Raw genomic sequence first — 26,619 nt, 5'->3', positions numbered from 1 at the left:
AAAATAGTGTACAAAAAAGCTTTGTATATCCCAAAGTTAATAATAATAGTTGTTTGAGTTGTATTCACAGAACCACAGAAAAATAGCCATATAAAATATTTTATTTTTTTTGTCGATTACCTATAAAAAAATTCCAGCTCGCCACTAAGTTTAGATGAGAGAATATGGATGTCTAGGCATATGAACTGTCATTGGCTAATTTATGTTGCTACTTTAAACATTGTGTAACCAGCCAATACATTAGTAACGATACTTAAAATAATACTCACCACTACACTGAGTAAAACACGTAATCGAGGGTCTATATACAAAATGCAAATTTTACATGAGAGTTAAGAAATGATTCATAACGTAATTAATAACAATACTTTTTTTTTTTTGATGTTTGAAATATAATATTTTCATAGATACACTTTATTATTTAAAACACATTCATTATCATAAACCAAAAAACACATTATAAAAAAAATAAAAAACACTTTGCCAGCTTTAAGAACAGCTTTTGACAGCACGACCAACGGTCGCTTCATCTGCCATTTTGGAATGATAATCCATAGAATCTGAACAAACTAAGATCCTCATTATTCTGATAGGAATTTTAAAGGCGCAAATTGTGGCTCGATTGTTGCTACCATAAAAAATATTTAAATGGAAATAAACACAATCGAAACTATTTCTTTTTTTTTTCTTTCCATTTCATTTTATTTTTGCACCACAACAGGCCAGGAGGCCCAATTACAGTGGTGAATTACATCACAGAACACCCAGGCTTGAGAAAAATCACACTTAAATTTTTGTGTTCTCACCGGGAATCGAACCCGGAACCTTCCGAGCGTGAGTCAAGCGTCTTGACCACTGCACCACGGAGGCCGCCTATATTAGTGAGTACTCTCAATATAAAATTTATATTAAGAAATGGATAGTGGAGGTAAGTTGCGCACGGACCAATGAGTGGATCAAGCCAAATAGGTAAAAAATTGTTTCCTGATCATGAAATTTTGTCTGCAAGTTTATATGAATTTATTGTGTTTTTTATGATTATTTTAGATTATTTTGGTTATTATGTTTACGATAATAATTAGGTTAATCAGATTTAAAACGTTTTTATTTTCTTACTATGTTGACTATGTTAAATAACTAATTTAAGGCATGTTTCATTATGCTTATTGTAAAATGTTTCCCTCGAAAAATGTACCTTTCATCACGGCAACTCTATTTTCAAGTTTATCAAAATGTTATTTGAAACCTTTTTTAATTATTTCTTATTCACAGTGGGTTTTAATACGTGCTTCGACATTTCTACTACATTCGTTAAACTTTCCGCATTGTAAATAAAAATAAAGACTTTAAAACGCAAACAAGAATAAGAAGGAGCGAAAGCTAACTCTCGGCGTGGAAGGGAATTTTAGTTCTCGTAAAATACCACGGTGTTTCTACCTAAACGTGTCAAACTCTAGTACCTGTTCCCGTGTAGTATTTGTGCATATTTGAAAAGAGCGAAGTCATGTATTGTATTGTCGGTTCAAGGAATCCATTACGTTCGAATAAATCTGTAGTTACTAATTCGGAGCACTATTTTTCATAGAATTTCAGCACAAAAAGGGATTATATGAAATATCGCCTGGAAACCGATTTCAAAATACAATTTGATGAACGATCCAAAATTTGACCCTGTCTAGAAAGCTCGTACATCAAATCTTGTGGTCATGGTTAGACAGACGATTAGTCAGAAACTTGCAACGGGAGAAAAACGTAAACGGAAATCAGCGCACTGAAAAATAAATTGCATTTACAAATAAACTAAATTGCAGAATGTAAATAAAGCAGTGACTTGCAAAAGTGTTAGAAAAAGAACGATTTTATAAAATTGTAACTTTACGCTCAACACAGAAAACACCTAACATAATGTTTTTCGTCATTTTTTTTTTTAAGATATTATTGCGTTCTTATGATTTACTCAAATATTTAATTTTGAGGGCCATATTCAACGAGTTGTAGATAACTCACTATTAGAAAATGGAAATCAAGTTGGGGTATAGTAGGATTCGAACAACGGACCTTTGGTCCGTGAGTCCGAGACACTCACAGGACCACAACCCGATTCAAATTTTTAATTTTTTTATTTTGTTTATTCAGAATACAAAAAAATATACATAACATTATTAAAAAAAAACATAAAATAAAGACAAATCAGTTTTCTACATAAATACAAATATAAAAAATCCAGTTCAGTTAGATATTAATACATGTAGAAGTGCATGTGTGTGAGTGTATATGGGTGTGAGGGTAGGTTTATGGACAGGGTGAGTGTGTGTTTGATATGAATGAATAGAAACATATTTTTTTCCATACAATAGTTTTTTAATTCTAGTTTTAAAAGTGAGTTTACTGCAGTTAAATATATCTATGCTATTATAATTACGCGGCATATATATACCATTATAATTACGCGCCAAGCGAATCAGAGGAGAGTTCTGTGTAGAGTTGGTGCGAACTGTAGGTACATAGAAAAGAGATAGATTCGTGTGACGGGTGCGGTAGCCAGGTACATTAAGGGCCAACTCAGAAACCAGAACAGGACTATCAAGACATCCATTTAAAGAGTCATGTAAAATCCCCATATCTAATACCAAACGACGATCCTTAAAACTAAATATATTATGTTTATGACAAGAAGTTTTATGGTTAAGGTCCATAAATCTGGATCTCCAATTGAGATGTCCCAAAACTGTTTGCTGAATATTTTCAAGCCTTATCTTGTGTGTGGAATACTGAGGAGACCACACAGAGGAAGCATATTCAAGGAGACTGCGAACGTAAGTGAAATAAATCAATTTTAAACTATCAATATCATTAAAAACTTGGCAAGTGCGGATAACAAAACCTAAGTTTCTATATGCCCGGTTCACTATGTTTTCGGTGTGGTTTTCATACGTTAGTTTTTAATCTAGAATCACACCAAGATCACGAACACTTTCAACTCGTTGTATAGCTCGATTACTTACAAAATATTGATACAAAATAGGTTTGAAGCTACGTAAAAACGAAATGAGTTAACATTTGGAGACATTAACATTTATATTATTTTTTTTCATAGTAATGTGTTAATTGGTATAGATCGTCTTGAAGATTATGGCGGTCGCTAGTATCTTTGCTATTCAGATATATTTTTTTATCGTCAGCATACATCAAGAAATTCGAATTATGAACGACAGCATATATATCATAAAGGTACGCATTATAGAGCAACGGACCTAAGTGTGACCCCTGAGGAACTCCCGATGTAATATCTATATGTTGGATCTGAAAATAATATATTATAATATGTTATAAAAGAATATTATTTTGAGTAGTGGTTTATTTTGAACACCGTTAGTAAATACAATGCGATTAAATTCATCGATACTGATAATGACAAAGTTCAATTCTAGTGGGAAAATTGATGTAGAAAGAGTTTTCTTACGCGCGGTAAAAATTAGAGCATTTAATCGTACAACGAAATTTCTCAAAAAGGTATGAAAAAAAAACTGATTTTAATAAAAACTAAGTACTTTGCATAACGTCACCAGTTTTTGCGAATCAACCAATGATATGAGAGTTGTGATGGGTTAGCGTTTTACGGTAAGTCAACTGACGAATCAGCAGAACTTATCGAGAAGAAGGGGAAGAAAACTTGAGACGTCACATGCGAAGTAATTTCAAAAATACAAAACTTGAAAAATAATAGCGGAGATAATACGATACACGAAAAGAATTTAGTAAAAGTAGTTGAGCGTGATTTGACGTTTAGCGGGTACAAAAACTTGTTTTGTAGTTGTACGTGGTTCAACATTAAAATGTCAGAAACACTCACCGCACCGACTAGAACTTGTGACGTCGCGGGCGATGTAATTTAGAAGTTTTGGAAAGGATTTTCAAAATTAAAATACTTTAAAAAATCATGACGACGAAAATTCCATAAATATATTTTTTTTGTTTAGCCTTATTGTCTATAAATAAAACCACTTAATTTCTTAATTTTGAGTAATTATTTATTTTGAACATTAGTACAGATGATGCGATTAAATTCGATGGATATTGATGACTTTTTATGTGAGGAAACGATTTATGCATTATTTTTATAAATTGAAGATAATTCATCAAGTATTGATAGCTCAATGCTTCAGTACAATGGTCGCAAATATTTATGGTTCAATATTTGGCACCAAACCTACACGATTGCCAGGTCGCACTGTAGGCGGTGGCCGTCATCGATCTGCAATGAAAATAGAACTGCAGTCATTATTCTGAACAAGGGCGGGGGATTAGCTAGTACTGCTTCGCTCAGGTGAGGAGATAGCAGTAAAAATTGATGACACGACATCGAAAACATTTTCATTTTATGTTACCCCAGGAACATGTTTTGTAGTGAAAATTTATGTAGGTATTAATAACTCAAACGCTGGACACAAAACAGTGCAAATAATAGTAAAAAAAAAATATTCAATTTCTATTCCTCGTAGCGGATTTTTTCGGAGGAATTCTTTCAAACAATTAATTAAACATTAAAGGTTAGTAAGTAAACGAGCGATAAATTGAATTGGTTTACGACGTAATTAAAGTTTGTCGATTCGTCAAACAATATTTGTAGATATTAAAATAAATATTAACAATCTGCGCCCAGGCAAATAAAAACTACAGTGATTTGTACTCGATGGCTGCTCTCGGGTGAAAATTCTGAATAAGAAAATCGAGTGGAGATAAGTCCGCTATGTTGATAGTGATGAAATAAATAAATAAAAACTCATCTGAATACCCAGGTTAAGAAAATCACATATGACATATCGTCACCCTTACTTGTGAAACTTTAAAGCCCCCAAATGGTAAAAAAAAATGTTTTGGCGTTTTCTGTTAGGAGTTCAAATAATCTATATGTGTGTAAAGCTAGTACAGTGTCCACTATCGTAAAGATATCATATATATTGGAATCAAACTTCGCTACCATTTGCTGCAGAAGTAAAAACTGTTTGTACTTTCCCCTGAACAAAAGTAAGTTTGGGACAAGTTAGGCTGACGATACGCTATGTCTCGATCTGAGTAATCATTGGCATAAATAAATAAAAGCAAATTAACAAAAAAAATATCACATAAGAAGACTTGACATTTATTTTATTTTATTATTTAATTAATTATTACCTTAATTTTTATTTGTTTTTGTTATTTACATTACTATATTACTTATGTTTAAGTGACATTATCTATTCTTCAAATATATTTACGACTATCTATAGTTTATATTTATCAAATAATTATAATTAATTTGTTATTTATGATTAAATAGTTTAAGTGTTTTGAATAATGGTATTTCTATATCGGTAAAAAGCTACTTATTTGAAATACAAAAAATATATATCTCAGAACAGACTGAGCCATGTTAGAATGATACTAACCTGACAGAGGACACTCCATATTCATGTTTTAATGCTTTAGGATTACATAGATTTCTCGGTGATAAATTTGTATGTGCAATAAATATCGCAACATCTTTAAAGAAAAAATAAGCTCGCAGCAATATTATATCGATTGATTTTAATTTACTTCGAATTGCAATCAAAGTTATTTAAATAATGCTAGACTGGAACATGTATATTTTTTTTCCATGCATCAACACCAGCTGACAGCAAACTGCGGGAATATTCAGCAGCCATTATTCTCCATTCACCACTCCCCTTGACTCCGGCTGGTTCACAATGGTACGATCATGACCTAGCACTCTGGAAAGTGGATTGAGGATTGTCGGCGGCTACTGCGCATGTCTGAACCACGCACCAACACCAGCAATCTATTGCGCCAATGTTTGCGTGACTAGGTACCCGAGTAATGAGCTGCACTAAGACAGGCGCAAGTTGCATTGCATGCAAATAATGCGATCGATGGACGTTGCAGCAGTGTCGGTAATGTGTGACTGTGGTAGTGAAGTATTGCGGAGCAGTTTTAATAGTTAGTTGCCGGGGAAAAATGAAAATGACTAACAGAGGAGCTATTTATCTACGACATAAACGGAGCTACATTCAACAAAACATATTCACGAACGTCGCGTCGGCAATCACTAGTATACAATGCCAATTAACAAAAAAAAAATTAAGTTTGTAAGTGAAAATTCTTGATGGAAGTTCATTTTAATTTATTATATAAATAAAAGACGAGTGATACTTTAATCCACAAATTTGGAATATCCAGTGACCGGTTTCATCGCTTCGAGACTAGTATCGTTATTGAGGAGTTCAATGTATTTATACAAAACAGAGGTAAGGATAGATAATTCAAAATTATATGAAAGTAAATTAAATAAAGTTATAAAGTTTATATTTGAAACACTAACTTTGTGGTTATTCATTATAATAAAATAAATAAAACAACTTTGTTTTTAACCACTATTTTTTTTTATTATTATTTTTTTCCACCGACCGGTTTCAAGTTCTTCATGTTGAAAATAAATTAGAAATTAATCTTAGAAATTGAAAAAGCGATTCATAATAAGAAAAAAATAATTAATAACCAAATATACAATATTTCTTTTAGTCCTCTCCTGTCTAACTTCGAAAATAGTGATTTCAAATTACCACCCGCGTAAGAAAAAATGACTTGATTTATCGGGTCCACGTGTAGTATTTAGTGAACATGATAAAAAAAAAGGAATCAATTCATTAGTTACGTAAACCTTGACAAAGAAGCTTGTTTGCTTTAAAACCGGTCGATGAAAAAAAAAAAAAAAAGTGGTTAAAAACAAGGTTGTTTTATTTATTTTATAAAATAAAGTTATTTTTATCTTAAGGATCATTATCAATTTTTTTTCGGGTTAACTAATGAGTTGATATAATGCTATTTTAATGAGTTTAAGTTTAGATAGTTTAAGATGAAGATGTCGCGAAAGCGAAGAAACCGGTCACTGGATATTTAAAATTTGTGCATTAAAGTATCACTCGTCTTTTATTTATATAATAAACCAATTAAGAAAAAATAAAAATTAAATGAAAAAACATGTGTCAAAAAAATAAATTAATATCTCAATATTGCAATGAAGGCAGTTAAAAATATAAAATAAAGATTTTAAAAAAAAAATATCATCGGGAACTACGCACTTAGAGTTTATGCAAAATCAAAAAGGGAAGTTAACAGAGTTATCTTCAACTGTCGTCAGTAAAGTAAAACAAAATTTTCAGTACACAAATCTGTATATTTGTGAGAACATTTCTTAGTCAGTGACATGTATTTATTGCAATTAACCGGTTTTTTTAATATTTTTTTTAATAAAATTAATTAATTCAAAAATGTTCATGAGGAAAATTCTATTTTACTTTATAAACAATTGAAGACAACTCTGTGAACTTCCAATTGTAATTAACGGCCTAGGCCCGTATTACGTGGGAAGTTAAAATGTAGCTGCAATTTTATCTACAAAGTAAAATTAAATTTTTGGTATGAAAAATATAAGATGTGTGCATTTTTTTCCTAAACATGTTCAATTATAGGTGATCGACGAAGATATACTAAACGTTCATACAAATATACACATTTTTGTACATAAATATGGATTTTAATTTAAGCCGTCTCATTAAGTACCGTTGAAAACAGTTATAAATCCCGGCCCTGGGCCTAATATTTATGTACGAAAATGTGTATATTAGTATGAAAATTCATCGTACCTATCTTCTTCAGTAACCTCTAATTGAATATGTTTAGAAAAAAGGGAAACACATTTTATTTTTCATACAGAAAGCTTAATTTTACTTTGAACATAATTGGAGATGTATTTAAACGTCCCATTAAAATAAAGACCATGATCTCCGGTTGTATCTCTTCAGTTTCAGACGCCTTAATCTTTATTTTGATATCTAGACTTCGACAAATGTATTTGTCGTATAAATTAGATAATATACAGAAACCATAATAAAAAAAATAAGGGAAGTAAACCGAAACAGTAGAGTTAATACTAATAACCATGTATTTTTAAATACAATTGAACCAGAATAGATTGCCTTACATTATGTTACACTTACATAATTGTATCCATGGAGCGACATCAGCCTAACTCAGTGGTCGGCGAACCGAGGCTCGCTCACCGCAAGTTACACTTTTCGTTCAATTTATTTAGTCAACGGGTTCTATATAAAAACTTCTAGGATTATTGCCTTTTGTATTGTAAAGGATATTGCAAATACTGTAATATAATGCACGGAGAAGTGTATTTTTTAACTTTATGAAATTATTTCAATTTCAAAATATCGTCGCTTCAGTTCGTTTTTATCCAACAGACCAAAAGACAAATCTGTAGAAACAGAGCTGTAAAGAGTTTTTAACGATATAAGCATATAAATAATGACCACAACTTTCGATTGAATTAGTTAAAAAACCCCCTAAACAATGTGTAATTTTTTTTTTTTCATTTAAATTTTTTTAAATTAAGACCTCTCAAAACCCCCGTACATTTAATTCAATTTTGTAAAAAATGGTCTGATGAACAAAAACAAACTTAAGCAACGATATTGAGCTAAAAGTATGACCGAAGTATGAAAGGTTTTTTTTCTATTTTCGAGGCAAAAATTAATCACAAGATGCCGTTTAACATTGCATCATTTATCAAGAGTCGAAAAAATTATAATGCATATGGATTTGGTGATCAAGATTGTCACGACAATTGTCATTAAATCTCATTTAGAATGTTTACTCACTAACAGAAAGTAAATACGGAGATCTTCACTGCATAATAAGGTTCGTTGGCTTTGAAGAAGAAACAGTTTAAAACAAAAATGAATTTGTTTCTAAAAAGAAATCTTAATAGTCGTAATTTGTAAATATTTTAATTTTTCATATATTTCCTTGTATTTAAAAAAAAAAAACATGTATATTATTATTTGGATATGCATGTATATTCTGATCTTTCCGGCTGTTAATTTTTATCCGTCATTCATTGTTTTTATAAATTTATTTTCATATTTTTTTTATGATTTACCCAAATATTTCATTTCGTGGGCCATTTTCAACGAGTTTTAAATAACTCACTATTAGAAAATGGAATCAAGTTGGGGAAGAGTGGGATTCGAACCACGGACCTTTGGGCCGTGAGTCCGAGACACTAGCCACGGGACCACAACCCGATCAAATATTATATGGCATACACAAAATTATAATTTATGCAAAGTTGCTTTGACTGCCTGACTACGGTTATTTACCCCGTTCTAAGATAGTAAAAAAAATATTTAAAAAGTAATCAATATATAGAAACAGTTATAAAGATTGAGGGCAAAGTGAAAAACAAAGTACAAAATGGAGTATAAACATGGTAAAAAATGTAGTAAAAAAACGAAGCAAAAACATAGTAAAAATAAAGTAATAAATGTAGTGAAAACATAGTAATAAACATTAAAAATATATTAATATGTAAATAAAAAAATAAAAAACTCAGTAAAATGCGAAATAAAAACAGAACATAGTAAGTAACATATTTAAAGTCAGCGTAAAAAAATAAATGTATGTGTATAGCAAAAAGTATGAATGTAGATAATGTTATATAAGTTAGTATAAATATAATCTCCACCAACAAGCTACAGAAAGTGGCTTGGTGTGATTTTAATTTTAGTAAAAATGTAACAATAGAAATTTTGAAAACTGTAAAAATGTATTATTGAAATAAAATAAATATAAAAAGAAACAAAAAAATTGTAATGCTAATTTTTGGCTATTTTGACTAATGAGTTTGCCGACCACTGGCCTCACTCGAGCTTCCTATATTATCACGGCGTTCGCAGCGACTGCGACTGCTCGAGCCACTGACATACTATCACACTAGAAACCGACACATACTAGAGGCAGGCACACCGGCACGAGGAGGGACCAGACATCGTACTTGACGCACACACGCACACCGACATTGCACAAGTGCACCACATACCTGCAGATGCGAGCTTCGCAATGCAGGCCGCGGCCGCCCCGAATGCAGCGCTGTTATGTAAAACCCAACTCATTACCGACGAGAGAAATGGGAATAGAACCCGATTCGCGCTGAAATCAAAACGGATGCGAGTTTACGGGTCTTTACGAGAAAGGTGCTGACACGAACTTTTGTACAGAAAACGACAGCTCACAAAAGGTTTAAACTTTTTGAAGTAGCTTGTTGATCTTGAGAGGTTGCGTAATCTATACGGATAAACTTTTGAAGATAGTAAGAATAATAACATGGCGCCGTTTTTGTAACTAATTAAAAGATAATTTTCATTTAAAAAAATTTACTAGAAATCACATGCTATGATGTCACATAAGTCCTCATAATACAATACTCGATATATATATATTTTTAATAAGGTATTTGCTTCAACAGGCCAGGTTTACAAACCATGGAAAATAAGTTATTAAACAATATTAATAATATGCTTTAAAATTTCAAAATATGTCGTATTTTGCTTACTGTAACACGACGTTACAACACCGTCTCTAGAGGGATTTCTTATGGCAGTCTTTTAAGAGTTAAAAACAAATTTGCATTAAAAACCGTTGCAGTTTATAGGAAATAGGTACCTAGTACATACATGCTTATAAATACAGTTAAAATAATATTCGCTAAAATTATTTTTAAAACGAAAAATTACATTGACGTATAATAAATAGAGACCTTTCTTAGATTTTCAAATAGAGGTCCATCTTAGACATAACAAATATAACTTTGCCCTAAATAATTGAAAAAGAAAAAGGTTGCAATAGTATTAGATATAGACATTGATATAATATATGTATACACCAGACGCAGCACTAAGCACCCGTCTTGTGTTCCATTCAACATAAGTTCCGGAACTGAACTTGTAGCCAGTAAATTTAAACAGCGTAAAAAGGCGCGACATACAGCTTTGTGTTCACAGTAAACCGGCATAGACAATCAGTTTTTAAACTAAACAACTACGCGTTTTGCACGCCAATATTGACGCGACAAAGCTCATTTTTCAGAACAAAAATTAAAATTATAGCTTCACGAAGCGTCATTTCTATTTAATCATGCCCCAGTGGATATAGTTTGTGAGGTAAGAATTATGTAGAATGTAAAAAGTAATGCTGATATTGATATCTTTTACGATACATTAAATAATTATCGGAGAACTGTAACGCAATGTATTTAATCAAATAGTCCCTATGTTACTTTGGTAAAATAATTTGTAATAAACTGTTAGTATAATTTAGCGTCATAGCATTCATTATATTAAAAGAATTTAATAAAGCTAGTCAGTTTTAAGAAAAAAATATTCGTACTAACAACCTTTTTTTACTTGTTTTAATTTATGAACAATATCGAAATATAACAAATAAAATTATTGTACCAATGTCGTATGTTTAGTGTTTGTGAACCACAATAAATAAAATTAATAAACTATGTAAATTAATGGATCGTTTTCATACAGGTTAAAGTTAGTGAATAAATACTATTTTAAATATCATCAACTTTTCTGCTCCCTCAAATTTAAAACATACATTTGGTCATAATATTCATAATTACAATACGCGTTATTCAGGGAATCTTCATGTGTCTAAGTTTCACTCAACAAAGTTTGGCAGTAGGTCCTTTGGCAGAAAATATTGGCCATTTCGAATATAATAAACTGCCCGATGAGCTGAGACACGAAAAATTGAATAGAAAATCCAGAAGTGTCGCAATTAAAAAATATTTCTTAAATCTTTTTGATAGTGATAATTATTAATGTAGTTTAATTAAGATGGTGTTTAATGTTTCTTATACAATAGTGTTTTCTTTTTATTTCGGATGTATTAATTTGTATGATATTATGTATTTTCAAAAAAGTGTTTTTTCTTATGTGCGGTCCCAAATGAGTTTCTTCAATAACTCCTGGGAGTATAATATGTAATTTTTGTATTATATGTTTTATTAATAATATTTTTTTTTTTTTAAATGTAAAATAAAAGTGTAAGAATAGTTTAACCAAATTTTAATACAAACGTGTTATGCAAGTATTAGTTAATGTATTAGATTCATAAAAACTATAAAAAAGAGATGCAAGGAAAGCAACTACCTATGGATTAAAATGTCATATATTTCGCGCTTGTAATGTGTCAATTCAATTATACATGATGGATAAATTTTCATTTAAAAAACATGCATTAAAAATAAAGTATATTTAATGCAAAAGTATTATTCACATCAGTGCGATACTGAAGACATAAAAATGCAATATACAATCTACTATTGTAAACGTATGGTGCATACATAGGCGCGCGTTGTGTAATCAAGTGTGATCGACTTCGCATACATTTTTTAAGGCCCACCATTATTTTATTTCCCCACAATAATACTGCACGTTTAGTAAAAAAGGTATTACGATTCCGATTAAACATAATGATTAAATGCCAAAACCCCTCAGAAACGAACCATGTCGAACCTTAGACCGTTTGACGTGGAGAAAGGTGGGGGAGGCCTTCGTTCAGGAGTGGATGGCTACAGGCTGCAGAAGGATGAGCAGACATCCATTGTAAGAAGAACACTTAAGTAACATTCAATGGAACGTCGCACAAACGATCAAACCCAAATAAAAAATGACGATGTTAGTCAAAATTTTCATTTTATCCATTTCCGTGGTAATAAATTACTGTCTTAGATATTTGCCCTTTATATTAAACCATCAATTTAAATGCACTTAATTTAAAACAGTCGACATAAATCTCCATGTAAACAAAATGATGAACTGGTGATTAAAAACATACATCAATTTATTGGTGTTTGATGTTTATAATTTAACGATCAATTATAATGTTGAAGCAAGATTGAAATATTGAAGCTGAATACCAGAATTCCTGTGAGTTGATTATTATTAATCTGCATATTTGCATCCAAAGGAAAATACAAGCGAAAACTTGTTTATTTTAACAATTTAATATATATGCGCTATTAAATGTTACCGGGCAGTGAACTACGGAAACCTAAGACAAAATGTGGAATATTAATTGTCAAGAGTTCGTCATAAACACGGTTTGAATGCATACTGCTGCCATTACGGCCGGTCTTTAACATATTTAATTTTATTACCATAAATCAAAGCGCGATATGCAAAGCCAATATGTTCGAATGTAGGTACGTTTATTGGTTCCCTGAACTATGAACTATTCAAACACCGCAGAATACCAGTCAAGCAAACTAGAAATGAACGTTACACCAGGATGTGGAAGAAATAATTTAATTTCAAAGTGTAACCATACAAAATCAAACCTTTGGCTTTAGTAACAGCCGGGCTGTTTAAAGAAAGGTACGACACGACGACCAACATAAAAAGACAAACGACCAACGCAAAGAGCAAAAATTATTGTTTTTAAAATTTGGCGATTGAAACTATTTCAGTTCTACGTCATTAATTTTAACCGTATAGTTAAGAATTTTTTTGCAATAAAAATGTGATACGTTTACGTACTTTTTGATACGTTACTTTTTTTCATCCATGATGCTCTTTCACGTTCCATACCCCGCCTGCCCTCTATCTTTCTTCCACAGTAAGTTGTAGAACGACTTACTTCTCATCGCGAAATATGTGACCAATGAATGAAGCTTTTCTTCTTTAGACAGTCCTCACATTGCAAAAGTATTATAGATAGACATTTATTTAAAAAATATATAAAGCTGCATTTAAATGACTTCAAAATAATACAAAAAACCGAGTGTCATGATACCAAGAAGTGGGATGCCCGTTGAATGTAATTTAAACTATCTACTTAAAAATTATTGGTTTTTCATAAAGCGTATTTCGGATTACACACCTTTGAGCATGGAGTTTTCGTGATAGAAACATCTTAGTGAAGAGGTTTGATATTTTTAACATTTTCTGCAATGTATCATTTTAAATTAAATTTGAGAAATAAAACTTTTACCTTGTTTTTTGATACACTCACTTTATTTTTACCAACTAGTTTCGGTAATCGACTGTTACCTTCTTTAGGGTATTTTTATAACTAAACATACATAACATTTGTTCACTGTTTCTTTTATGTATGTTTAGTTATAAAAATACCCTGAAGAAGGTAACAGTTGGTTACCGAAACTAGTTGGTAAAAATAGAGTGTATCAAAATACAAAGTATAAGTTTTATTTCTCCAAATTTAGGTTTGATATTGTTTTTGCTTGGGATCAAGCGTCGACCTTTGAAAAATCGAAATAGGTCACTAGTACAGATAAGTATTCGGTGAGTCGATATCGTGCGAGTAAACAATAACAATATTATTATGTAGTATCTACACATCGTAGTGAGGCCATATTTTATTCACATAACAGTCACGATGCAAATTTTAACCAGTGTGTTGGGTAAATAGTACACAGGGAAGGATACATCTCGAGAAACATTGTACAGGATTCACATTGTAATCTATCTGTTCGCTCATCTGAAGCTACTTGGCTGGAAAACGCATGCGTGCATATGCAATAGGCACAAGTACGAGTAGGTAGGAGGTCGACGGAAACTTTTGTAGTCAATTGCTTGACACGGATTGGATGTTTTATATCCGTTTTAAAGCAATACAGTCCGTTTAAAATGGGATAATAGGCCGTATTTTTAACTCAGAAAGTACTGTGGTGATTATCATGTGAAATAATATAAACAAAAAACACATTTTGTGAAAATTTTTAATATGCACTAAGTTTTTTTTAAAGGCCAGTATAACAGTTTAGCGACACATGTTTAGTAAATAACAGCATTTATCAATGTTATTCCTGGCAGATTACCTTTCTTTCCCATCCTTCCCTTGACCTATTCTTATGGTACCTACTCGTACCTTACACCAAGATGGATCAAGATAAAAGATATTCAAAATTAGAAGATTAGGAACAAAACTACATTTTTGACACATTGCATTACATTGCATAAAAGTTCTTGGATTTATCGCGCGTCGTTATATAGTTATCATAAATAGTTACATAAATCATACTGAATTTCTTCATCCAGTGCTCAAGATTGAAGAACATACTCATCATTTCAAAGGTAGGTGTCCATTTCCATGTTCCTTTCCTTTCCTCAAATACTTCCAAACTTTTACAAAACTGAATGAAATTAGTTTTTTCGGTACAGTCCGCTTTTCATTAACAACACATGTCCACCAATAACTGTAATATCGTCGGCCTAACTTGTTAACCTCGTAAATCCTAAACATACTTTTGTTTAGGGGAGAGTAAGAACAGTTTTTACTTCCGTAGCGAATTGTGGCGTACAAATATACCAGTTTCAAAGACATGAAGATTATTTGAAGTCTTAAGAAACATAAAAAAAAATGTTTTCAAAACAAACGAACCATCAAGTCGTTTCCCCATAGGGATAGGCAGACAGGATAGGACGCCACATCACTCTGTGTTTGCATACATACCTCGCATCCTCTACATTCATACAAATTATTATGGGCGCACGCCAATTATTCCGACTTTCCATCTATTAGTATTTTTTGGATTTGGTCGTGTCACGTTGTTCTCGGCCTTTCTCGATTTCACATCCATCAAAATTCGCACCGTTAATCTTTTTTGTATTTATTTCGCTGTTTAGTCGCTCTACATATCCAAACCAACGCAGCACCTTATTCCTAACTTAATTATTTTGTCGATAAAATTAAAATAAAAATAAAAGTTTTTGAGCTACTTAGCGTTTATTTGTAAAAGCATAATTGAAAAAAAAAAAAAAAAAACCTTAGTAAATGAGCGTCCAGTAGCTCAGAAACCGGTAGGTAAAAAAATAATAATAAGAGGTTAAAAACAAAGTGTTCTTATTTCAATGTGAAAGCCGTAGTCGGGTAAAACACATGAAAAATTAGGAAATCATATGATTTTGATATTTTAAAACGAATGTTTTTTAAAATCGCGCAATAATAAAAATAAAAGAAAACATAAAATAGATAAAAGCAATGATTTTTATAGGTTTTTCCATTAAAAAATCTACTTAAAATGCCAGAAGCGAAATCTTAATGATTAAAAAAAAAAAATTCAAGCTTTTTAAATCGCATACATTTTTTTGACATTTTCTCTTATTTCTGCGTAAAATAATGCCTTCGGTAATACTTAAAAAAATAGTTAGTTATTGAAATATTTTAGTTGAAACCTTTTTTTATAGAATTGTATTCTCCTTTTTTTTAAGAAGATAATTCTGGTTTTAATATTCAACTTCTAACAATATCGAATTTAGGTTTTTCCTACCATCATAACCGGTAAGAACCGTAATTCACTATATTTTAGTTAGAAGTAATAGAAATACCTTACAAAATTATGGTTTTTATCTTTTTTTGTTTTTTTTTGTTATTGCGCGATTTTAAAAAAACATTCGTTTTAAAATGGCGAAAACGAATGATTTCCTCATTTTTCATGCGTTTTACCCGACTACAGCCTTAATTATATCAGTAACGAATAACCACCGAATTAGTGCTTCAAATATAAATCATATATTTCATCGATAAGGCCTTTGAAAAAAATTTGCATCTTCGTTAAATTTTATTTTCGTATAAAGATAAATATTACAATAAAATAATAATGTATCCCTTACTCCATGAGGCCAAGAGCTCTGCGTTATTAATTGATGTCACTTTTGTATACCACTGTGATTCTATTGAAATTCATATGTCCGTCTCTAACTAGAATATTGATTTTTTGTAAGCACGATTTTTAATAGTATGCTGCATATTTATATCCGAAAGAATTTGCCGGCGTCAAAATACCATATTTTTTGTTTAATACGGTTTAGCGCGTGGGTATTTATAAGGTATTCATACAAAAAGTTTGGTTTAGTCTGCTCACCCTTCCTACGCCTGACCTATTTAGAGCAGCGAGACGAGGAGTTGATAGTTGATGGGCCATGCAGGAAGTGAGAACACTGAACTTCACGCTTCACAATCGCCGAGAGCAATAATCAAACTGATTCGATCAACACCGAGCCCCATTTGTTTAATGCACCACTGATAAAATTTTATTACCAGATAACGTCATATATACTCCATACTCCATACTTCATACCATGTCGACATCAAAACTAATCAAATGTGTATAGAAATTCTGTATGTCGGCATGATCATGGGCGGTTTTAAGAATTAAAAATAATATTGTAGTTTTGTAGTCTTATAAAAAGTAAAAAAATCATACGATTTAACAATTTTAAAATGCTATATTATGAAATGGCGCATTTAAAAAAAATAAAAAAAACATAGATTAGATAAAATCTCGCACTAGCATTACTTCTACCTACTCTAGATTACGCTGATGTTTCCATGACTGATTTAACCTGTGAGCAACTCGATAAACTTAAAAGACTTCAGAATACATGCATATGGTATATTTTTGGTCTTGGGAAATATGAACACAGTTCTGATTATCCTAGGCAACAGAAATGGCTCAAAATTAGACAGCGGAGAGACTTTCACTTATAGTCCTAACACTTCTACAATATACCTCCGCGAAAAATTTCAACGCTTATCAGTTTATACCTCTTCGTTCTAAATATATTTAAATCACGCCTGAAGAAACATCTCCTTTCTCTTCCTTGATCTCTCCTCCTTTCCTCTTTTCTATTTTTTCCTTCTTTTCATTGAGTAATAGTATTGATTTAAGGTAATTTATATGCAAATACAATTTTTCATATTTTTATATATCTTTAGTTTTTTTTTTTTTCTATTGAATTTGTTTTGTAATATGAATTATAAAAATTAAACTTTTATTTTATCGGTTAATTGGAAGAAATTGTTATTATTTTTAGTTATTTCTGTTAAAAAATACACTTAAAAATTGTATACAACTAAAATATAAATTCTTTTCGACCAGCAGATTACGCCTCTTAAAATTAAGACCAAACATTGGTACATTGAATTTCATATAAAGTATTTAAGCAAAATTGGTTCAAATTAAAGATAATAAATTTAACGACAGGACTGCTGCGGCAAAATTTTAATTTATTGTTTTAGAAAAGAGGTACAAGCATTTTAAATTACATAAATGTTGTGGTATTTTTAATTGATTTTACTTGAAATGATGCCTTCAATAAAATTCATTTTAAAACAATAAAACAGTTAAAATATTTTAACACATTTTTTTGAGAAGAACTTTTTGATTGAAAATATTTCATTTGTACGGTATGTTTTTGGTAAATTTTGAACGCCATTCGACGACCGACATGAGCATTAATATTCCGCTAAAAACTTTGAAAATGCCCCCCAAAAATATTCTGGTAAATCATAAGAACGCAAATGTTTATTTAAAAAATATATTAAAATGTAATTTTGCAATATCTTAGTCGTCCCATGCTACCAATTTAGTAAATGAGTTAAAAGCACGACTTAATTATAATAAGCAGATATAAGTGCTTATTTAGTAATTATCTACATTTAACTAACATTTTGAGTAGATGTAATTAACGAGCTACGTAGGTAATTTTATTAATTTCTTAAAAATACGAATTTACTGTAAAAGCGAGTTAAGTCATTACATTTAAGAAAAAACAAATAGTTCCAAAAAAATCTTATGTTTGAGTGAAATTAAAATGAGCGGCGGATAATTTAATTATTTATACATGTGTTTAAGTATTTTTTTTTAAATAACAGAAATTTTTTAAATCAATAAATAAAATAAAAAAATTAATTGTATAAATATAAAATAATATAATAAGATTCAATAATGTAATTCTTGTAGAAGTAAAATGAATAATATTAAGGCCTAAGGGTTTCAAATAGCTTAGATTTACCATATCGCTGGAACAACTCCTATTTCAGCCATGAATCACGATAATCTTTAATTAAAACTTTTGTTAAAATAAAATAAAACTTGAGATAAGTTTGTTATTATTAATAATACGCCTCCACTCGTTTACGAGTGATTTTGTCCCGTACAAAAAAGGATAATAAATGTTAAAAAACATGCGTATGAAGGAAATGACAAAAAAAGCTTACTCCGGAAAAAACACAGGTAAGCTTTTAGATATCCTGATTAATATGCCGTGTTAGTTTTACAGTCGCGTGGCAACACTGGCGATGAGGAAGAGAGTTTAATTTAATAATGGCTTAGAAAACCCACGAATGTATTCAATAAGTTCCTTGCGTCAACGTTTTACATACCGTCCTTCGATTTAAGTTTTTATGGACAATTAAATGGAATTACATTTTAATTACATAACAACTTATATTTGCCTTTAAGTTATAAATTAAAAATACTTGGTACATTTCCACTTATTTATTTGACCGATTTACGCTTTCACCCTCTGATGGGAATTTTCAAACTGGTACTTATCATTTAAAAATAAAAATTGTAAAGCGTAATTTGATGTATTAATTCTTGTTTATAACTCAATAGTATGTATTTCAAGTAATTAATCATGTGTACAGTACGAGTATATTAATATTTCATACTCGATTTTTATTTATTTTTAATATTTTTATTTCTAAGCACTCTTTATACCACATATATGTAAATGGCAGAAATGCCGTATATAAATAAATAAATAAATAGAGACTGATAATAATGTGAGTAAATATTTGTTTGAAAATGAACTATAATTGTTTAGATGTTTTATTTTAAAATCTGGCTTAGCTCGGTTTTCCTAGTGAGTGAATAAACTCAAATAAAATAATGTTTATGCTTTATAGAAACGGCGATAAATGTACTTGAAAGTAAAGTAATACGAAGACCAAACGTAATTTCCTTTCGGCAAATTTTCGCTTTGAAATTTGTGAAAAAAATCCCATGAAACAACTTCATCAACAAGATTAAGATTTATTTCTTGAAAAATTGTTTGCACGTGTCAGCAATTACCACGCATCACTTATTTAAATTATTTAAGAGGGGATTACAAGACTACTTCAAAACAAAATTTCCTTTATGGTGGTGTAGTAAAAATAAAAGAGAATTAATAAAATGTTTAAAATTCATGCAAAACCAGTTTTCATAATGAAATAAAATAAAAAACGTATTGTAAACATTGAATCAACTAACCATCGTCACTTTTGTTCACGCGTAAATTTAATACAACTCAAATTAGTATATGTGCTCTCAAAAGAAAATATTTCTTCTGTGTTGTAAATTTTGTTCATTTGATTGAAACATCAAACACTCAGAGATACATACGAGTACGATAACTCTGAAGACACAATCAATAACAAATAACGTAGAATGAAATATTACGTTTGTTTTGAAAAACACAAAAAATAAATAATAAAACACAACCATCCGAGAACATGGGATGAAAACAGTAATTGGACCTCTGTTCGATAACAATGTAGAAGACTTGAAAAAAAAAGAAAGATTCTTTTGCCTAAAGGGAGTAAAAATATATTATTGATAAAAAATAAATTCAAATTACGAATATTGAAAAAAGAAGAACAAGCGAAGAGAAGAAACAGAAGGTCCTATATATTTTATTATTTGATGTATCTTAAATTAAAAAAAAAACACTATTTACTATTTCGCTTTCAAATTGAGGTAATTAAAGGCACCGTACATTATATTATTTGATATACCTTAAATAAAAAAACAATATTAACGATTTCCCTTTTCATTGAATCATCAATAATAATATGAGAGTAATTCATCGAATACTGGTAAATCTTTTGATGCTGTAACCGCTAAAATGAAATGCTCAACACGCTATTTGTAAATCTCTATCTCAGCGTGTTGCCTTAATGAATACTGAAGGTATTTCAGGTACTTTACGTCTCAGATAAGTCTCGCGTGTTCCACATATCAATTCGAATAACCCGATAAACTGGAAGATATTGCCTATGGCCCTGAAAATAAGCAAAGTAAAGTATAAGCTACGCAAAACTGGTTAACCCATGCTAACGAACCGCAAATACCGCGACCATGAAAGGCAAAAGCTTTCATTTATGGGTCTGGCGGCGAAGGCACAGTGCAAAATTTTAAAAAGTAATTTTAAAATATTTCCAGACTCGAGTGGCATTGGAGCTCAGGAAAATTGAACACGGTGATGCATCGAGAAACACGGGTCTTGATTCTCGATCACGAGACGGAAAGTTTAAATTCTGGGATCCAGTTCTGCAGAAAGGGGAGTGGAAGAGCAGTCAAGGCTGCTTGTGTCAACAACCAGCGAGGTAGTGCAGTACGCAGATAAGTAACATTGATAACGCACGCAAAACGACTGGATCTACCGACCGCAGAGGCCGGCGGCGCATGCTAAGATTGTTAAAAAGGTTATCGGGTAAATGAAACCAAAGCGCATTTTATCAGGCAGAAGAATTTTAATGTGCATAGTATTTATTGGCTCAGACTTCTTCAGTTTAAATACGAAATGAAGATAAGAAATAATATATTTAATGGTTTTCTTAAAATAAAAAAAAAAACGTCGGCGCGTAAAACCCTACCTCGTTTTTTGTTATTTAAATGCAACTAGAAAACCTAGTAAGTCAAAAGAAAACTTCAAACATGCAATAATTGAAACGATTTTTCATAAATTCGATATTTGCTTTTTGACGCGGATAATTTGAATTAGTAATAATGATTAGGACACCCCTTGCACATAACAAATACACATTTAGTTGATACTCTAATAACAAACGAAATTCAATGCACCTACGCGGTGAGATAAAACAATTGCTTATCTAAGGTCATGCCCGGTGAAGGTTACCACAATGCAACTGCTGATAAAAATAAAACCAGTGTAATCTTATACTGCACACAATAAATACATAAAACACAAACAGAGCCAGTTTTTTCACATTGCGTTTATCTCATTGCAGCTGACAAAAAACAAATTATAAAAAAAGGAGGGCTTAAATAAGACATGTTTAATTTTGTAATGCAGCTGCAGAATAAACACTCTACTACATATTTACACATTTGAACAGTACTATGTTAAGTAATTAAACTCACCATAATCTAAAATTGTAAAGGGTTAAAAAATAGAATCCAAACCATAAGTTTTATTCAAAGGAATCTCGGTAATTAAATGAATTATTGTGGATGACGTGCAGATACATAAAAATATAACTTAAAATATATTATTTCCCCGATTAAGAAGAGTAAAGTCTCAAATAAAAACAAAAGAAGACATAAAATAGATATTAAGTAAATTTAACAGAAATCAGAACCCCATTTTTGTATTACACACTCTAAAAATAATAGAAATTTATTATTTTTTTACGAAAATTTACATATTTCGAAACAAAATATGTCGTTTTTCCGCAAGTTATAATTACGAATACACGATTTTTAATAATTGGGAAATATAATATACTAAGAACACCGATAAAAACGTGTGAAATGGATATAGAAAAATTGATTGTATTTTCAATATCAATATGGATATTGCGGAGAAATGTTTTCATAAATAATTTTAAAAACGAAATTGTTAAAAAACATGTTTTTAGAAAAATATGACAATTGTGACGTCAAGATTCGTGACGATGTTCTATTTAAATTTAAACGGTCACAAAGTTCAAAATTAAACCGAATTGTAACGTAATAGGAGCGTGGCCAATGCAATGAACCGTTTTCGCGGGAGTTGAAAAATATTTTATATATAAGTACAAACATTATTTTTTTTACTTTAAAGTATTTCATAGACCCCTTTTAATTAAAAATTGTAAAAAAGAACAACGAGATATTTCTTTATTAGACAGATCAATGTATACATGCGTAGATTTCAAACTCTAGGCCTAGATCTATGCGGGCTATTAGTTATGTCAATCGTATCAGAAGTTCGGCTCAGCAAGTATTGAGTAAGAATGACATCAGACATAGGTCGTGACCATTGAGAGCGACAGTTTGCAAATTGGCGCGACTGTAATAGATTGCAAACACGGACAGAAGAAAGTCTAGGGTGCGAGTATGGACGGGTGCTCAATTTTCAGCTGCTAGAATTGAAAAGCCTCCATTGCCTAGTGAAAACCAAGTTAGGTGAGTACCTACCTATTCGTATTTAATATTTATTGAAATGTACAATACAGCACTACTGACTGCTGTATTGTACATTTGTACTGTTACATACTGTTTGAAGAATCAAACTAAGGACCTCAATATGGTAGGCGAATGGGTAAATCACTGCATTAAGAGGCGGACTTATCGCCACTCGAGTTGAATAACATACCATTAATATTTTCGACGATATTTCAATATTACTAACATACTATTAAACCGGACGGTATTCTTAAGATCATACTAATTTCAATCGTCAATTAATATGGCAGGGCTAACGCATAGAGCGAGTTGATAAAATGGCAACTGGTCGGTTGGGAAAATGGCAACTGGTTGGTTGGGAAAATGGCGTCTTCGCAAGGTGCGTCCCTGCGACCCCTAAAAATGCAGTGGCTGCATCCAGGGTCGGAATGAGGCTCACGAGTGTACGTAGAGTTGGGTATGGGCAGTGACCGGGCGCAGCGCTGCATATCACCCCGTTTTGGGGTCACCGGGGTTCTTCCGGGCGCCGGCGGTGACCGGGTGACCCCAAAACGGGGTCACTCGGGCCTCACTCGGCATCGGGTCATGTCCCGCAGTACTCGCGCCCCGCGAAGCATTCGGACGTGCGAAATGCACACACCTGTATTATCATCATTATCGTTATTTCCCTTTCCGCTCACAGTGCTGTATAGGGCACTGCATCGGAACATTGAATGCATCGTATTGCGATCATCTATTGCGTAAAGCCAAATTTTTATGTCTTGGGCCATTTTGTACGTCCATTTTATGTCACTTGTTTACTTGATTTACCTTAAAAAATATTTTTATGTGTTGGTCCATTTTATATCTCCATTTTCTGTTACTTGTTTATTTCTATTACCTTATACTTGTTTTTATTTACTATAATACTCAATTAACCTTACTCGCATTTAAGTATTGGCAAACACGCCTTTCTTATATTTAACATCTTCTTTTTTCGAGATAATATGTTTGCTTTATTATTCAATGAGGAAGTTCAGTGTTTTTTTTTTTTTAATATTTCTTAATAGACTGTTAAACTAAGTAAATTATTATTTTTTAAATTTTTATATATCGTATTATCGGCGCTACGATTTTTCAAAGTTTTGTATTTCTGAAATAACTCCGCGTGTAACGTAAGAGGTTCATTTCCGCTTATTCTCATTCAGTTCTTCCCATTGGTCCAGAAACAACAAGCAGACCGGAAATCATCCATAGCTCTCATATCATAGGTTGATTCACATGAACCAGTGACGTCATTTAAAGTAGTGCGTTTTTATCAAAATATTTTTTATTATTTTTTCTGTACATTTTCAAGAAACTTTGCAGTAATATTTAATGCTCTAATTTTTACCCCACGTCAGAAAACATTTTTTGTATCCAATTTCCCGTAGGGCTGAAGTTCCTCATTCACTCACACATTTCTTTCTTGCTTATCGAAACACTATATATGAATTACAAAATTTATTTAATTATTTTATATCTTTGTATTGTGCACTGCATTTTTTGTTTACATGCTTACTGTTTTTTTAGTTTACCTTCATGCTTTTTAATTTGATTAACTTTTTTAAATATTTTTTATAATTTCACATCTTTTTTCGGAACATTTACTTATTTGATTATTTGTGTTTTTATTTATTTCATTTAATTTATTTATTTAATTTTACAATACGCCCAAGGGGCATATACAAAAATAATACAAACATAGTAAGTAATAATTTTTAAAATAAACAACTTTTTTTTCGTATACACGTAGAACCAAAAAAGCATGCCGCAATGCAAAATAAAAAGTAAAACTTTGCATAGTAAAAAAGAAAAAAAATAAACATAAAATATTTTATTACGTAAGTACGTAAGCTTTTTTTTAATGCCCCCTGGACGTAAATAAACAATATAAATAAATTTTCTAAGAGTTGTAAATATCTTTGACTAATAGAAAATGGAAACTAAGTTGCGGTAGAGCGGGGTTCGAACCGTGGACCTATGATTCGATCCATGACTCCGGTTTGATGGTGCATAGGGCACTGCGTCACTTCTCTTATCGCAGGGTTTTGCGATTCAGAATGAAACGTAAAAGTGAAATGGTCTATAAAATAGACCAGTGAAAATTCACCTTTGAATATGTACAAAAATGTGTTTAAAGTCGACCTTACTGGAAAAAAAAGCCAAACCTTCAGGAAGCCAAGCTTGCTAATTCAACTTTTCAGTATTTTTACTTGAGAGTAGCCACCGAGTTAATAATTTTCGACCAAAGTTTGAGTTATATCGAGGTTTTATTGACAGAATGCATCAAGTCATTAAAACAAGTTCCAAGATAATCGCATTTAAAGCTTTATTAAATTTGTTGCAAAAGAGAGGGAAAACATTTTTGAGAAGGTAATATGGAAGTCTAGGCATTTACAGGGCTTATGGCCTGTCGTTGGCTGGCTTAAGTGGCCACTTTACACACTGTGTAACATTCACCATTCTGCCTATGTTTGAACATCCACATTTCCTTAACTCTTCTATCTGTTGACTTCTGTAAAGTATAAGGGCAGAAACCTTTATCATGTGGGTAAGATTCATCCGGTTGAACAAATCCACGTATTAGGCAACGCCTGAAAACAATTTTCCAACTTTTTTACTTCTTCTTTTTTATTATAATAACAAACTACTGATGAACTTTTACCATTTCGCTTTACTTTTATTGCTGGTTTTTAAATTTGGTTAACACCTTTTATATAAAAAATCAATGATGATGTATTTGCTTTTTAGAATTTTGAATCACACATAACATAAGAGAAAGATTTCGTAGAATTTTTACAACAAGTAACTTTGCTTTGAAAAATAATCAGGCATATTTGAAGATTCCAAAGATAGTTTGTGGTAATTCAGATATTACCTTTATTATTTAACAAACATTTTAATCGATTGTTGCGCGGTGCGTTCGATAATCCTGAGATTATGATGAGCATTAGTTTGTATGTTCTTGATAATTACCTAAGACAGCGCCAGCATAGATTGTTTCATATTCCGTTATACAGGACCAACATGCCGATGTTTATGGCTGTTAGAAGGGCTACCGCTATGTTGAACAACATCGCTCTGGATATTGATCTGTTCCATGTATCCAAAGGGGTTTTCCGGAGCAGGATTCTCCTACTACTTTGACAAGAGTCTTTTTCGTGTATTTTTTAATTTTTATAATATGTACGTCTTGAATATATGTTTGTAAAGCATGTGATATTTTTAAATATAAATAAATTGAAATAGCATTAAATATATATATTGAAATGAAAACACATTTGAGATCAAAATAATTTCCTAAACTAAGTTCTATTGAAGTGAAAACACATTTAAGATCAAAATACTTTCCTTGACTAAATCCCCACAAACAGCTTCCAAAATCGCTCACCGGTTTAATCAGGCATACCTATACCTATTAGGTCATATGATGGAAGTAATAAATATCGTATTATCATAAAACATCTAGATTTTCATCGTTACGGAATGTGATTATTGTCATAATGGCCGCCACGATACGGTGTGTGTGTATTTTAAATCATAATTATTCTTAGCATATTGCCACACAATGAAGGTTGCAGGGCAGATGTGATAAATAACAATGATAAATTATTCGTAATTAATATAGATATCTCATTTCTTACCTTGGCTTTTATTGGACGACGTCAAAGGCGCTAAGGACCACGTCTGTAATAAAATAAATAAACAAAAAA

The 26,619-nt window shown here is 31.3% G+C and overlaps 1 protein-coding gene across 1 annotated transcript in view; it reads right to left on the bottom strand.

Moving 5' to 3' along the window:
* The window catches only part of LOC148283666 (ecdysone receptor-like), a gene marked incomplete at its 3' end in the record, with an annotated part of 719,211 nt that overhangs the window by 335,040 nt on the left and 357,552 nt on the right, over nucleotides 1-26,619 (bottom strand). The window contains exon 4 of the mRNA XM_088243474.1: nucleotides 26,551-26,593. The remainder of the gene's footprint in view (nucleotides 1-26,550; nucleotides 26,594-26,619) is intronic.

Source organism: Micrasema longulum, unplaced genomic scaffold, assembly GCF_059751315.1.
Source record: "Micrasema longulum isolate JH-2025_06_02 unplaced genomic scaffold, ASM5975131v1 h1tg000214l, whole genome shotgun sequence".
Classification (NCBI taxonomy): domain Eukaryota; kingdom Metazoa; phylum Arthropoda; class Insecta; order Trichoptera; family Brachycentridae; genus Micrasema; species Micrasema longulum.
This window is presented reverse-complemented; position numbering and strand designations above follow the sequence as displayed.